Here is a 13,054-nt window from a genome sequence, read left to right as displayed (position 1 = left end):
CAACTGTCTTGGTAAATTCCCTCACCATCTGTGACACTGCCCCCAGGCAGCAGGCAGTTGGTTTTTTGTGTTTATTGTTTGTTTTGAGAGAGAGTCTCCTCTGTCGCCCAGGCTGGAATGCAGTGGTGCCATCTCGGCTCTCTGCAACTCTGTCTCCCAGGTTCAAGCGATTCTCTTGCCTCAGCCTCCTGAATAAGTGGGATTATAGGCGTCTGCCACTACACCAGGCTAGTTTTTGTATTTTTAGTAGAGATGGAGTTTCATCCTGTTGGCCAGTCTGGTCTCAAACTCCTGACCTCAAGTGATCTGCCTGCCTCGGCCTCCCAAAGTGCTGGGATTATAGGCGTGAGCCACCGCACCCAGTCAGCTCCCAGGCAGTCATTGACCATGACAACGTACACCTGAGTCCCTGTCTCCAGCTCTGCATCTAAGAAATGCGGACATGAGACAACTCCTTACAACACTACAGTGGGCAAAGTGCTGTCTGTGGGCAGAAAAGGGGCAGCACTGGGCTCAGTGGAGACCAGGCCAAAGCACTCCCATGCTTCAAAGGTGAGGGATTTAAATCCTACCTGTCATAGTGGAATTTAAACTATCTTAACTTTTCAACAATAAGGAACAGACTCAATATGTTATCAAACAGGCTTATGATACATATTATGCCACCATGAATGGTGCTGTATGAAGTATAGAAAAATGTTGATACTTACTGAAGCTCAAGGAATGGATACATGGGGGCTCATTTTACTATTCTCTCTACCTTTGTATATGTTTGAAATTTTCCATAATAAAATATATATTAAAAATGAATGGAGAAATTGCTGTAGAATATTGAATGATATTTAGAAATAACACACTATATAGTTAAGTGAAAAAGCTGGCTAATTATAACATAGTAAGTCTATATATATGTGGATTTTTTAAATATTAAGAAATTGAAAGCTGGGTGCTGTAGCTCACACCTGTAATCCCAGCAACTCGGGAGGCCGAATGGGAGGATGGCTTGAGCCCAGGAGTTCAAGGCTTCCGTGAGCCATGATTGCACCACGGTGCCCCAGCCTGGGTGACAGAGCAAGACCCCAAAGCTTAAAAAAAAAGAAAAGAAATTGAAATGTACTTTCCCATTGACCCAGCAATTCCACTTCTAGAGAGAGAAATCCACATGGGAAAGGAGATAGGTACAGCCTAAATGGCCGTTAATTTAAAAAAAAAAGTGGCTTTTAAAACTGCTGTATTGGCTGGGCACGGTGGCTCACGCCTATAATCTCAGCACTTTGGGAGGCCAAGGCAGGTGAATCACAAGGTCAGAGTTTGAGACCAGCCTGGCCAACATGATGAAACCCTGTCTCTACTAAAAACACAAAAAAATTGGCTAGGCGTAGTGGCAGGCACCTGTAATCCCAGCTACTCAAGAGGCTGAGATAGGAGAATGGCTTGAACCCGGGAAGGGGAGGTTGCAGTAAGCTGAGATTGCACCACTGCATTCCAGCCCTGGAAACAGAGTGAGACTCCATCTCAAACAAAACAAAAAACAAACAAACAAACAAACAAAATGTACTATATTAAGCCAGGCTCAGTGGTGCATGCCTGTAGTCCCAGCTACTTGGGAGACTGGCTCATGCCTGTAATCCCAGCACTTTGGGACCCAAGATGGGAGGATTGCTTGAGGCCAGGAGTTTGAGACCAGCCTGGGCAACATAGTGAGACCCTTGTCTCTACAAAAAATAAAAATTAAAAAATTAGCCAGATGTTGTGACTATTGCCTGTAGTCCCAGCTACTTGGGTAGCTAAGGTGGGAGGATCACTTGAGCCCAGGAGTTCTAGGCTGCAATGAGCTATGATAGCGCCACTGCACTCCAGCCTGAGGATAGAGCAAGACTCTGTCTATAAAAAAAAAGAAAGAAAATAAAGAAAAACAGGGGCTGGGCATGGTGGCTCACACCTGTGATCCCAGCACCTTGGGAGGCCGAGGCGGGTGAATTGCTTGAGGTCAGGAGTTCAAGACTAGCCTGGCCAACATGGTGAAACCCACCTCTACTAAAAATACAAAAATTAGCCCGGTATGGTGGTGGACACCTCTAGTCCCAGTTACTCAGGAGGCTGAGGCAGGAGAATTGTAGGAGAATCGCTTGAACCTGAAAGGTGGAGGTTGCAGTGAGCCGAGATTGTGCCACTGCACTCCAGCCTGGGCGATGGAGAGAGACTCTGTCTCAAAAAAAAAAAAAAAGAAAATCAAAAGTCTCTCTATCTCTACACATATAAAGAATAGTCCAGAGTGCTATTTATTACCCTGATGAAGTATGACGAGGTGACGAGGGCTGAAGGGAAGGGACCAGGAGTGGGGCTGGCTGACCACTGAGACTTACCTGTCATGTTTAAATTTTTTACAAGAAGAGTATATTTATCTATTATGCATAATTAAAAATTAATAATGCCAAAGACTGCATGGATATACACTGAAGTGCTAGCAAGGACCATCTCTGGGTGGTGAGAGTTTCTTAGTTCTTTTCTATAATTTATGAATTTTCTACCACAAGTGTATATGACTTAGGCAATCAAGGTTGGGGGAGGCAGGAAGGGAGAAGAAAGTAAAAAGAAACTAAAGTATCATTATTGTGCCAAGATATGCCCCCACTTTCACTCCTGGTTGCATCCAGTTCATTCTCCCGGCTCAAGGTCTCCCCATGCAAGGTTTCCTGATCCCAGGCCCCTCCCTTCAAGAGGCTGCTCTTCCTCAGTGCTCTCTGAGTCTTGGATAAGACCCCCATAGTGGGCACAAACCCCACAGGCCCACACTGGATGGATGTGCAGGCTTCCGTGCCCAGGGCAGGCCCACCCTGCTGGCTTCTGACCTCCTGGCAGCATCCCTCAACTCCACTCTCCACCTTGAGCCTGGCCCCTGAGCATCAATTGTAGTTGGTGAAATTAACATTGTTCAGAGACCTTCAACAGAGAAGAGGAATGCTTTATATATGCTTTTCCCTCCCAACTTGGGGGTCCTTGTGCATCCTAGGGGTCTTCTGGCCATTACTCCCATCCCCAGCACCCCAAGGGTGCATTGCCACCCCAGCTTCTTGTTCAGCTGTTCTTTCTCACTAAGCACCTACTGTGTGCCAGACATTGTTCTGGGCCCGGAGATATAGCAAAATAAGTGAGCGGCTCACAGTGACATGCCCAGTAAGAGACAAGTGACATGCCCGGCAGAAACAGGACTTGACCTCAGACCTTCAGATGCCATGTTCGACAGTGACTCCAAAACCTCACACCCCAGAACTATCAAGGGTTAAATTCTTCTTTTGAGTAGAGTCACGGCGGCCATCATGGTTCATTTCTTGGCATCCATTCGCCATTGTGGTTATTCTGAAGTTCAGGGCAATTACTTCACAATTGCCCTTTGCTGTAGGTTTTTTTTTTTTGAAATGGAGTCTCGCTCTTGCCCAGGCTGGAGTGCAGTGGCACCATCTTGGCTCACTGCAACCTCTGCCTCCCAGGTTCAAGTGATTCTCCTGCCTCAGCCTCCCGAGTATCTGGGACTACAGGTGCACGCCACCACACCTGGCTAGCCCTTTGCTGTTCTTATTCCTTCCTTGACTGAATAAATCTTTAAGGTAGGCCGGGCGCGGTGGCTCACACCTATAATCCCAGCACTTTGGGAGGCCAAGGCGGGTGGATCACGAGGTCAAGAGATGGAGACCATCCTGGTCAACATGGTGAAACCCCGTCTCTACTAAACATATAAAAAATTAGCCGAGCATAGTGGCGCACGCCTGTAGTCCCAGCTACTCGGGAGGCTGAGGCAGGAGAATTGCTTGAACCCAGGAGGCAGAGGTTGTGGTGAGCCGAGATCGCGCCATTGCACTCCAGCCTGGATAACAAGAGCAAAACTCTGTCTCAAAAAAAAAAAAAAAAATCTTTAAGGTAACAAGAAGGGAAAATATAGGGCAGACCTCCTCTGGGCCTATAAAACCAAGATGTGAGATTATTATATTGCTTCATGTGCTAAGTCAAACAGATTGAATATTTTAACGCATAATTTATAAAGCACATCTTTTTCTATGACTACATAATGACTTATAATTGCTTTCTGCAAATACTGGCCCTATTTCCAAAGAGGGAGATCTTTAATGCAAGTTTGCCTTGTCTGACTCTTGTTTTATTTTTTGTGTTTTGTTTTTTTGAGACAGAGTCTGGCCCTGTTGCCCAGGCTGGAGTGTAATGGCATGATCACGGTTCAATGCAACCTCTACCTCCTAGGCTTAAGCGGTCCTCCTGCCTTGGTCTCCTTAGTAGGTGGGACCACAGGCACATGCCACCACCCCTGGCTAATTTTTTAACTTTTCTTGTGTAGAGACTAGGTCTTGCTGTGTTGCCCAGGCTGGTTTCAAATTCCTGGGCTCAAGCAATTTTCCCGCCTCAACTTCCCAAAGTGCTGGGATTGCAGGTGTGAGCCACCATGCCCAGCATCTGACTTATTTCTTAAGTATACACAGTGCCATTTATGTATTTATTTATTTATATATTTTTATTTATTTATTTATTTTTGAGTCAGAGTCTTGCTCTGTTGCCCAGGCTGGAGTCCAGTGGCGCTATCTTGGCTCACTGCAACCTCTGCCTTCCAGGTTCAAGCAATTCTCCTGCCTCAGCCTCCTGAGTAGGTGGGACTACAGGCCTGAACCACCATGCCCAGCTAATTTTTGTATTTTCAGTAGAGACAGGGTTTCACCATGTTGGCCAGGCTGGTCTCAAACTCCTGGCCTCAGATTATCCACCCACCTTGGCTTCCCAAAGTGCTGGGATTACAAGTGTGAACCGCCGTTCCTGGCCATGCCCTGCCGTTTAAAGTCTGCAATAAGAAAGAATGTTTCCATTTAGAAAATCCCTGCCCTTATGGAGTGCGCAGTCTGTTAGGGGAGGTAGAAAACACATCAAATAATAATATGGGAGGTTAGATAATGACTGAGGCTCAGGGAAGAAACAAAGCTGGAAGAGGGGTGGGATGGGTTTCCGGCAGGGAGGGAGCTGAGTGAAGACTTGAGAGAAGGGAGGGAGGAAGGGAGGGAGGAAGGGAGGGAGCCCGCTGGCAGAGTATCCCAGGCACCCAGGCAGAGGTGCAAAGTCCTTGAGGTGGGAATTCTTGGTGATCTTCAGGAAAAGGAAGAGGCAAATGTGGCTGGTAGGAGAGAGTCATGTAGGGCCTTTTGGTCCAACATAAGGACTTCAGCTTCTACTCCAAGAGAAATGGCAAGCCATGGAAGGGCTCAGAAAAGAGAAGTGACATGTTCTGCCAGGATGAATCCTGTGGCTGTGTTAAAAATACATCACAGTTCTGGCTGCACTCACCTGAAGTATCTCTTAGCCTCTTGAAACTTCATTGCTATTGCTATTATATACCCAGTTTACAAGGGTTCGCCTTAGGATTTCTTGACTTTACAATGGCACAAACACCTTCAGTAGAAACTGTACTTTTAATAGCAATAGAGCCTTTCACTTTTTCACTTTCAGTGCAGTATTCAATAAATGACATGAGATGTTTAACACCTTCTTATAAAATAGGCTTTGTGTTAAATGATGTTGCCCAATTGTAGGATAATGGAAGGGTTCTGAGTATGTTTAAGGTAGGCCAGGCTAAGCTATGATGCTCAGTAGGTTAGATATATTAAATGCATTTTTGACTTACAATATTTCAACTTATGACAGGTTTATCAGGACATAGCACCCCCCCACCCCCTTAAGTCAAGGAGCATCTGTATTGTAACAGCTGAAGAACTTGACTTCTGCCCAAGTCTAAACCTCAAATAACCATTTTATCTGGGCCCAGATGGACAAGGAGGGGGCCCAAGCCTGGAAACTGAGGCTCAGGAAGACTCCTCACCCTCAAGGTCACCCAGCTCACTGAGTCACTATAGCAACAGCTCTGACACCCCATGACACGGGATTCCCAGATGGCCTTGCTCCTAACAATGTGCTGGAAGTTTCCACCTAGGCTTATTGAATTAATTCGTCTATTTCTAATGATCAGACACATTTGGAAAGCACTGCTTTGATGTATAAGATGTCCCTATTTTACAGCACCCTGAATATGTCCATCTCCAAGTATACAAAATTCTCAAAAATATACTTACAAAAAGAATTCAAATGCACCGGATCACAAATTATAAATGCATTTCAAGTAGAACCTTTAGCAGTAGGAAAGGTAGCAGCAGAGTGGGTGTTGTAAACATTCAAACTAAGGTAGGCCTCAGGAAAACGGGCAGGTTACTGCTTATTCCAGCTCTTGCTAACTCCAGACTATTTTCTCAAGGGCCTGTGTGTGCGCCTGTCACATGATCTGAGCTGTGAGCCCCAGGGCTTCTTTCTAGAATCTGAGGAAAGCAAGTCTGACTGTCTTAACCTTTTTTTTTTTTTTTTTTTGAGACAGGGTCTCACATTGTCACCCAGGATGGAGGGAAGTGGCACAATCTTGGCTCACGGCAGCCTCAACCTCCCAGGTTCAAGCGATTCTCATGACTCAGCCTCCCAAGTAGCTTGGATTACAGGTATGTGCCACCATGCCCGGCTAATTTTTGTATTTTTAGTATAGACAGGGTTTCGCCATCTTCTTAACCATTTGATGTGATGGTTAGAGATACTGAATTGGGATTTCTATCAGCTTGCAATAAAGAGAAATGACCACCAGGGGACAGCAAACATCCAGTAAGCAAAGTCAGTGCCTTTTCAAAAAGTACTGAGGCCTTGCAGAAGTGAACAGAAGAGCGGGCAATCTGTGACAGTGGGCGGAGGAGCACTTAAATTCTTGGTAACCGTAGCTGAATTGTGTTAGTGACTTTTCTTTTTTTTTTACATACCCAGCTTTCAACCTGCCTAGAATCTCCCTGCCTTTATCTAGAAACTTAATTTTAAGAAAGTACTTACTTGATAAAATAATCAATGAATTAAACCAGTTCTCAACTGGCTCTGGGGTTATTTTGCCTCCCAGGGACATTTGGCATATCTAGAAATATTTTAGTTGTCACAATTACGGGTACAGTGCTGGGATTACAGGTGTAAGCCATTGTGCCCAGCCTTGCGTTGGCTTTTTCATCTGTACCAGGGATTCAGCCCATGTAACCCACCAGATTCTGAAGAGCCACTTCTGACTGTTACAAACTTTGAATTTTTGCCAGGAAAGTAAGTTTTCCCAGGCCTGAGAGTGGCAGGCCCCAAGGGTAGGAAATGCCTACCTGCTCACCCAAGGGCGTGTCTCACAGGCCCAGGCAAGAAGGAACGTGGTCGTGGGATGATACGTGATATCCAGTCCCCCATGCAGCTCTACCCTCAGCATCTCAGGCCCTGGAGGTCAGGTGAGGACAATCTGGCTTGGTCACAGTGGGTGGCCCTGTGATGCCATGGAGAAAGCCCTCTCATGCCACCAGCACCTTCCCCACCAAAGGGATGTCAGTCCAGACTAAACTGAGGCAGGAGAATCACTTGAACCTGGGAGGCGGTGGTTGCAGTGAGCCAAGATCAAGTCACTGCACTCCAGCCTGAGAGACAGAGGGAGATTCTGTCATTTGCTGGACCAGTAAAAGCTGGGGACTATGGGGTCATTCTTAGGACTCAAGTAAATGCCACGGGGTTGGGGTGTGCGCCTATGATGGGTGTCCTTTGAGACACATTCTACCCCATGTCTCAGAATTCCCAAAGGGAATATCCAATCGGCTGAGTCTCCCTGGAGAATACAATTCTGGCCCTCCAGCTTTCTTAGCTGAAACCAGGCCCCTGGCTCTCCCCTCCCACCAAGACTGTGCCCAATGGAGGCATGGGAATTCCCCTAAAGTAAGTTGGGGGGATGGATGTCAGACAGTCAAACTTAACCAATGCCCATGCCTGCCTGAATGCACCCCAGAGAGTCATTTCTCTGGGTGAAACATTGCCCTGTCTCTCAGTAGGGCCACTGATTCTGACAAACTCCCAGACTGGGAGACTCAAGATCACTGACCTACTGGTTCTGGCTTAGCCTTGCTCAGGTTTGGGGGGTACGCCCACCCCCAGGATGGAAATGATGTATCTGGTAAGCCAAGGTGGCTGGTGATGGGGCACAGGTCTATGCCCCAGCTTTGTGAGACTGCCTCTGGAATCCCCAGGGGACCAGTCCACCAAGTCCTTCATATCACCCAGGCCTGGGTGACAACACTAGCCTCCTGGCCTTGCCTCTGCTCCCTCCCATTTGGACTCAAGAATCCCTAAGTCTGTCCAGCAGAGGCAGAGCCTCAGAGGAGGGAGGAGCTCTGATCCCTGAAAAGTAGCCAGCCCTTCCACCCCACCCTAACCTCCCACTCCCTGCATAAAAGATTTGTGGGTTTCTGCAGGGAGGGAGAATCTTTCTCCATGGAGGGTGGAGGGGGCCATGAAGGAACTAAGGATGGCGGACGAGGGTGAGGGGAACTAGGGTCAGCCTCGCTGACTTCACAGCTTTGCCCAGGGCAGGAGGTGAATGTGGTCCTTCAGCCAGCCAGGGGTGGCCCCAGGGATCACCCTGAAAAAGTGGCTCTTCCAGCACTGTTCACAATAGCAAAGACATAGAATCAACCTAAATGCCCATCAGTGACAGACTGGACAAAGAAAATGTGGTCCAGATACACCATGGAATATTATGCAGCCATAAAAAAGAACAAGATCATGCCTTTTGCAGGAGCATGGATGGAGCTGGAGGCTGCCATCTTTAGCAAACTAACGCAGGGACAGAAAACCAAATACTGCATGTTCTCACTTATAAGTGGGAGCTAAATGATAAGAACTTATGAACACAAAGAAGGAAGTGACAGCTGCTGGGGTCTACTTGAGGGGTGAGATGGGAGAAGGGAGAAAGGCAAAAAATGTAACTATCGATCACTGCCTTGCATTTCCTCAACCGTGGCTGTCATCTGGTCTCCAGGTGATGAAATAATATTTACAGCAAACACCCATGGCACATGTTTATCTATGTAACAGACATTCACATGTACCCCTCAAACCTAAAATTAAAAAAAAGAAAAGAAACCAGGAAGGAAGGGAAAAAAGATGGCTTAGTAGGTATTGTGGTGCCACAAATGGAGCCAGGTAAGCGTCCCATGGGACACATAGGTGTGTGATTCAGGTTCCCTCCCCACCTCCACTCCTCACGGGGCTCTGAGCAGACTGCTCAGCCACCTGCAGACAGGCATTCTGAGAGCCCTCAAATGCCTGCACTATCTCCACCCCCACCCCGACTCCTGCTTCTACCATACACGGCTTCCACCATCACCCCTGACCCCCTCCAACCCCATAAGCTGAATCATCTTTAGATTACTTCAATTCTCCCAGGGTGTAAGGAAGAGACACACATGGTCTTTAGTGATGGGACACAGCCTATTTGAGGCTGTGCTGGGTATTTTCTAGATTCACTCTCCACCCTCCTCCTGCCACCCAGAGAGAGGGAGGGAGCCGTAGGGACAGCATCTGTTTGGGTTCAGCCAATGAGCACATTGGCAGGAGATGGGAGAGGTGAAGAGGACGTCCCAGAATGGAGAGGAGGTCACTGAATGGACTCCCTTTCACCAAGTTGTGTGGCAACCTGAGGGTCACAGCTCCCTTTGGGACACCCTCTCCTGTAGCTACTTTCTCTGGGTTCCAGGGCTAGCCACGCCTGGGTCTGGCAATTGCTCCCCAGTGTTGCAGGCCTGTAAGTCTTTGCATCTTTTGTTTATTTCCTTTAATCCTTCCTGCTGCTTTGTAAACAACCCCCTTATTAAACTCTCCCCAATGACTCACAGATCTCCTGCCAGGACTCCTCCTGCTATAGGAAGAAACTCTACAGGGTGGGTCTCGGGGGTGCAGTCCTACGTCCCCCTAGGGAACCTGAAGGTGGCCAGATTCTCCTTCCCACTGCCAGCCAGATGGACTTCCTGAGACTTTGAATCCCAAGCTGGAGGTAAAGAATTCAATGAATCCTTTAGAACTCATTCACAGTACCAGTGGCCAGTGGCAGTGGTGGGGGTATCTGGGGACAGCAGAAGCAGTGGTGACAGCTGTGCAAACTGCTGCAGCCCAGCCGGGCTGCTCCTGTGACATGACCTGACCGCTCACAGCAACCCCCAATTTTCTGAGCCTAGTTCTCCATCCATCTAGTTGACTCCATGGGTCGCCAGTATCTTTCCAATGAATTTGTTTTGCCTAATTTAGCTAGAGTCTATTTCTGTTGCTTGCATTCAAGGAACCCTGACTAACACAGAGTTTGCTTTCAGGATTCAAAGGGAGGTGAGTATTATTTGGACCCCTGTCAGCAGATGTTCAGCTTCTCTGGGTCTCTATAGGACTGAGCCATGTAGCAGTTCCCACGGAAAAGCAGGCACGTGGTTTGGTCTAATTGTCCTCATGGCTTCTATTTAGGGTGGGCTCTTTACTATTCTCATAATGCAGCTTCAGTTATAGCATGAGCTCTGGCAGCCCTGTTAACCCCTCAGGTCTCTCAGAAGAGAAGATTTGAGTGGTTCAGTTTGCCTTCACCGTCCACATTGGGCAGTGTCAGGACAGCCCCCTGTCCTGCTTGTCCAGCCCACCCATCAATGTTCTATCTGCTGTGGGCCAAGATGTGACCATGCGAATAAATGAATGAGTGAATGAGTAAATTTTTTTTTTTTTTTTTTTTTTTTGAGATGGAATCTCACTCTGTCACTCAGGCTGGAGTGCAATGGCGTGATCTCGGCTCACTGCAACATCTGCCTCCCAGGTTCAAGTGATTCTCCTGCCTCAGCCACCTGAGTAGCTGGGATTACAGGCATGCGCTACCAACGCCTGGCTAATTTTTGTATATTTAGTAGGGACAGGGTTTCACCACATTGGTCAGCCTGGTCTTGAACTCCTGACCTTGTCATCCGCCCGCCTTGGCCTCAAAAAGTGCTGAGATTACAGGCATGAGCCACCGCACTTGGCTTTTTTTTTTTTTTTTTTTTTAAGGCTGATTGCAGTAACTTTCTTTTAATGGGTTTTCAGACTCACAGAAAGGGGCTCTTCAGATGAGGCTGTGCCACTAGTCAGCTGTCTTCACTGTGGAGTCCTAATCACTGATTTTGTTTTGTAGATCATGAAGATTCATTCAAATTGTCTGTGCTTCCATTCCTTCATAGTATGTTACTTGGTCTGAAAGTACATCCCTCTTTCTCTAGTGCGTTGTATTCAAACAGGTTGCTGCCGCTTCTCCGTCGTCATTAATCTTTTTCATCACCTTCTTATTCCTCTTAGCATATTCGGGGTGTAACATATTATCTTCTGTGCCTAGGGATGGGAAAGTACAGGCAGGTATCAAGAAGAGAGAAATCATCCTCCTGTGAATGGTAAGCACTCAGGCCTGACCTGCATGAAACTGCAGGTGTACCCAACCCTTTGGGTCTGCCGAGAGAAGTCTGCCAGGGGCCACACGCCACCCAACACCAGAGGCTTACATCAAAAAGGCCTCACCAGAAGCAGGAATAGAACATGAATTCACAGCCTTAGGCTGAATTCAATAGAACATGAATTCACAGCCTTAGGCTGAACGGCTCTCACAGCAATTCTTGCCCATGATGCCAACATGGCTTCCTGAGATGAAGTTATCACTTCAAATGTATTAGTCTCTTCTGCTTTCTCATTCATCTCACAACTTTTCTAAAGCCTTGCTTTCACGGTCACTGCCTTGCATATCCTCGACCGTGGCTGTAATCTGGTCTCCTGTGACATTTCAGGAATATGTTGCTGTTATTCAGGGTAAGCATGTGTATGGAGTCTCAGATACACTTCTTTTTTTTTTTTTTCTTTTTTTTAGATGGAGTCTTGCTCTGTCTCCCAGGCTGGAGTACAGTGGTGTGATCTCAGCTCACTGCAGCCCCTGCCTCCTTGTTTCAAGTGATTCTCCTGTCTTAGCCTCCCAAGTAGCTGGTACTACAGGTGTGCACCTCCACACCTGGCTAGATTTTTTTTTTTTTTTTTTTTTTTTTGTATTTTTAGTAGAGATGGGGTTTCACCATGTTGACCTGGCTGGTCTCGAACTCCTGACCTCAGGTGATCCGCCAGCCTTGGCATCCCAAAGCACTGGGATTACAGGTGTGAGCCACCATGCCCAGCCCTCAGATAAACTTCCATTTACTTGCCATTAGGACTCAAACCTCATTGTTGATACCAGTTCCACGAAGTGTCCCAGCACACCTCATTAATGGGAGGCAAAATGGTCAGCAAGGGATGGACTGGTATTCTGCATCTAGCTTTTGTGGAACTGTGAATTGTTCATTTGTTTGAGGTAGATGAACTTTATTGTGTTTCTTGGGCTTCCCCTGTTTGACATCAGCAGCTGAAGAAACAGTTGGTTCCACTTGTTCTATATTTGGATCATCTTTAACGGGCACCAATGTCAAAGTCATACTTTCCTCATCATCGATTTCCCCCTCAAAAAATTCTTGTTGCCACTAACAAAATTTGAGTCTGACATTTTCGGCAATGTCCCTGTCTTGTCCATTCAGTGCTACATTTAAAACAAAAAATTAAACCGGGTACGGTGACTCACACCTGTAATCTCAGCCGTTTGAGAGGCCCAGGCGGTGGATAGCTTGAGTCCAGGAATTCCAGACCAGCCCGGGAAACATGGTGAGACCCCCTGTCTCCACCAAAAAAACCTGTTTGTTTTTTGAGACAGGGTCTTGCTCTGTCACCAAGGCTGGAGTGCAGTGGCACAATCTCAGCTCACTGTACCCTCAACATTCCAGGCTCAAGTGATCCTCCCATCTCAGCCTCCTGAATAGCTGGGGCTAGAGGTGCACGCCACCATACCCAGCTAATTTTTTTTTAAAATTTTTTGTAGAGACTTCATTTCGCCATGTTGTCCAGGCTGGTCTCAAACTCCTGGGCTCAAGCAATCTGCCCTCCTCTGCCTTCCAAAATGTTGGGATTACAGGCATGAGCCACTGCGCCCAGCCGAGTGAATGTTTTTCTCCTGCTGGTCTGTCTAAATCACATCCTTCTCCCAAAGTGTTCATACCTCTGTCTGAGCCTGTCTCATGCTCAGCCTATCCCAGAGTCAGTGTGGAAT

At 47.2% G+C, this 13,054-nt stretch overlaps 1 pseudogene; it reads right to left on the bottom strand.

Annotated features, from left to right (window-relative positions):
• Nucleotides 1-11,172: 11,172 nt before the first annotated feature.
• Nucleotides 11,173-12,457, bottom strand: LOC105714094 (developmental pluripotency-associated protein 2-like; annotated as a pseudogene).
• Between the last annotated feature and the right edge of the window lie 597 nt (nt 12,458-13,054).

Source organism: Aotus nancymaae, unplaced genomic scaffold, assembly GCF_030222135.1.
Source record: "Aotus nancymaae isolate 86718 unplaced genomic scaffold, 86718_ANA_hifiasm-v0.15.2.pri h1tg000030l, whole genome shotgun sequence".
Classification (NCBI taxonomy): domain Eukaryota; kingdom Metazoa; phylum Chordata; class Mammalia; order Primates; family Aotidae; genus Aotus; species Aotus nancymaae.
The sequence above is the reverse complement of the archived record's forward strand: the minus strand, read 5'-3'. Positions and strand labels throughout refer to the sequence as shown.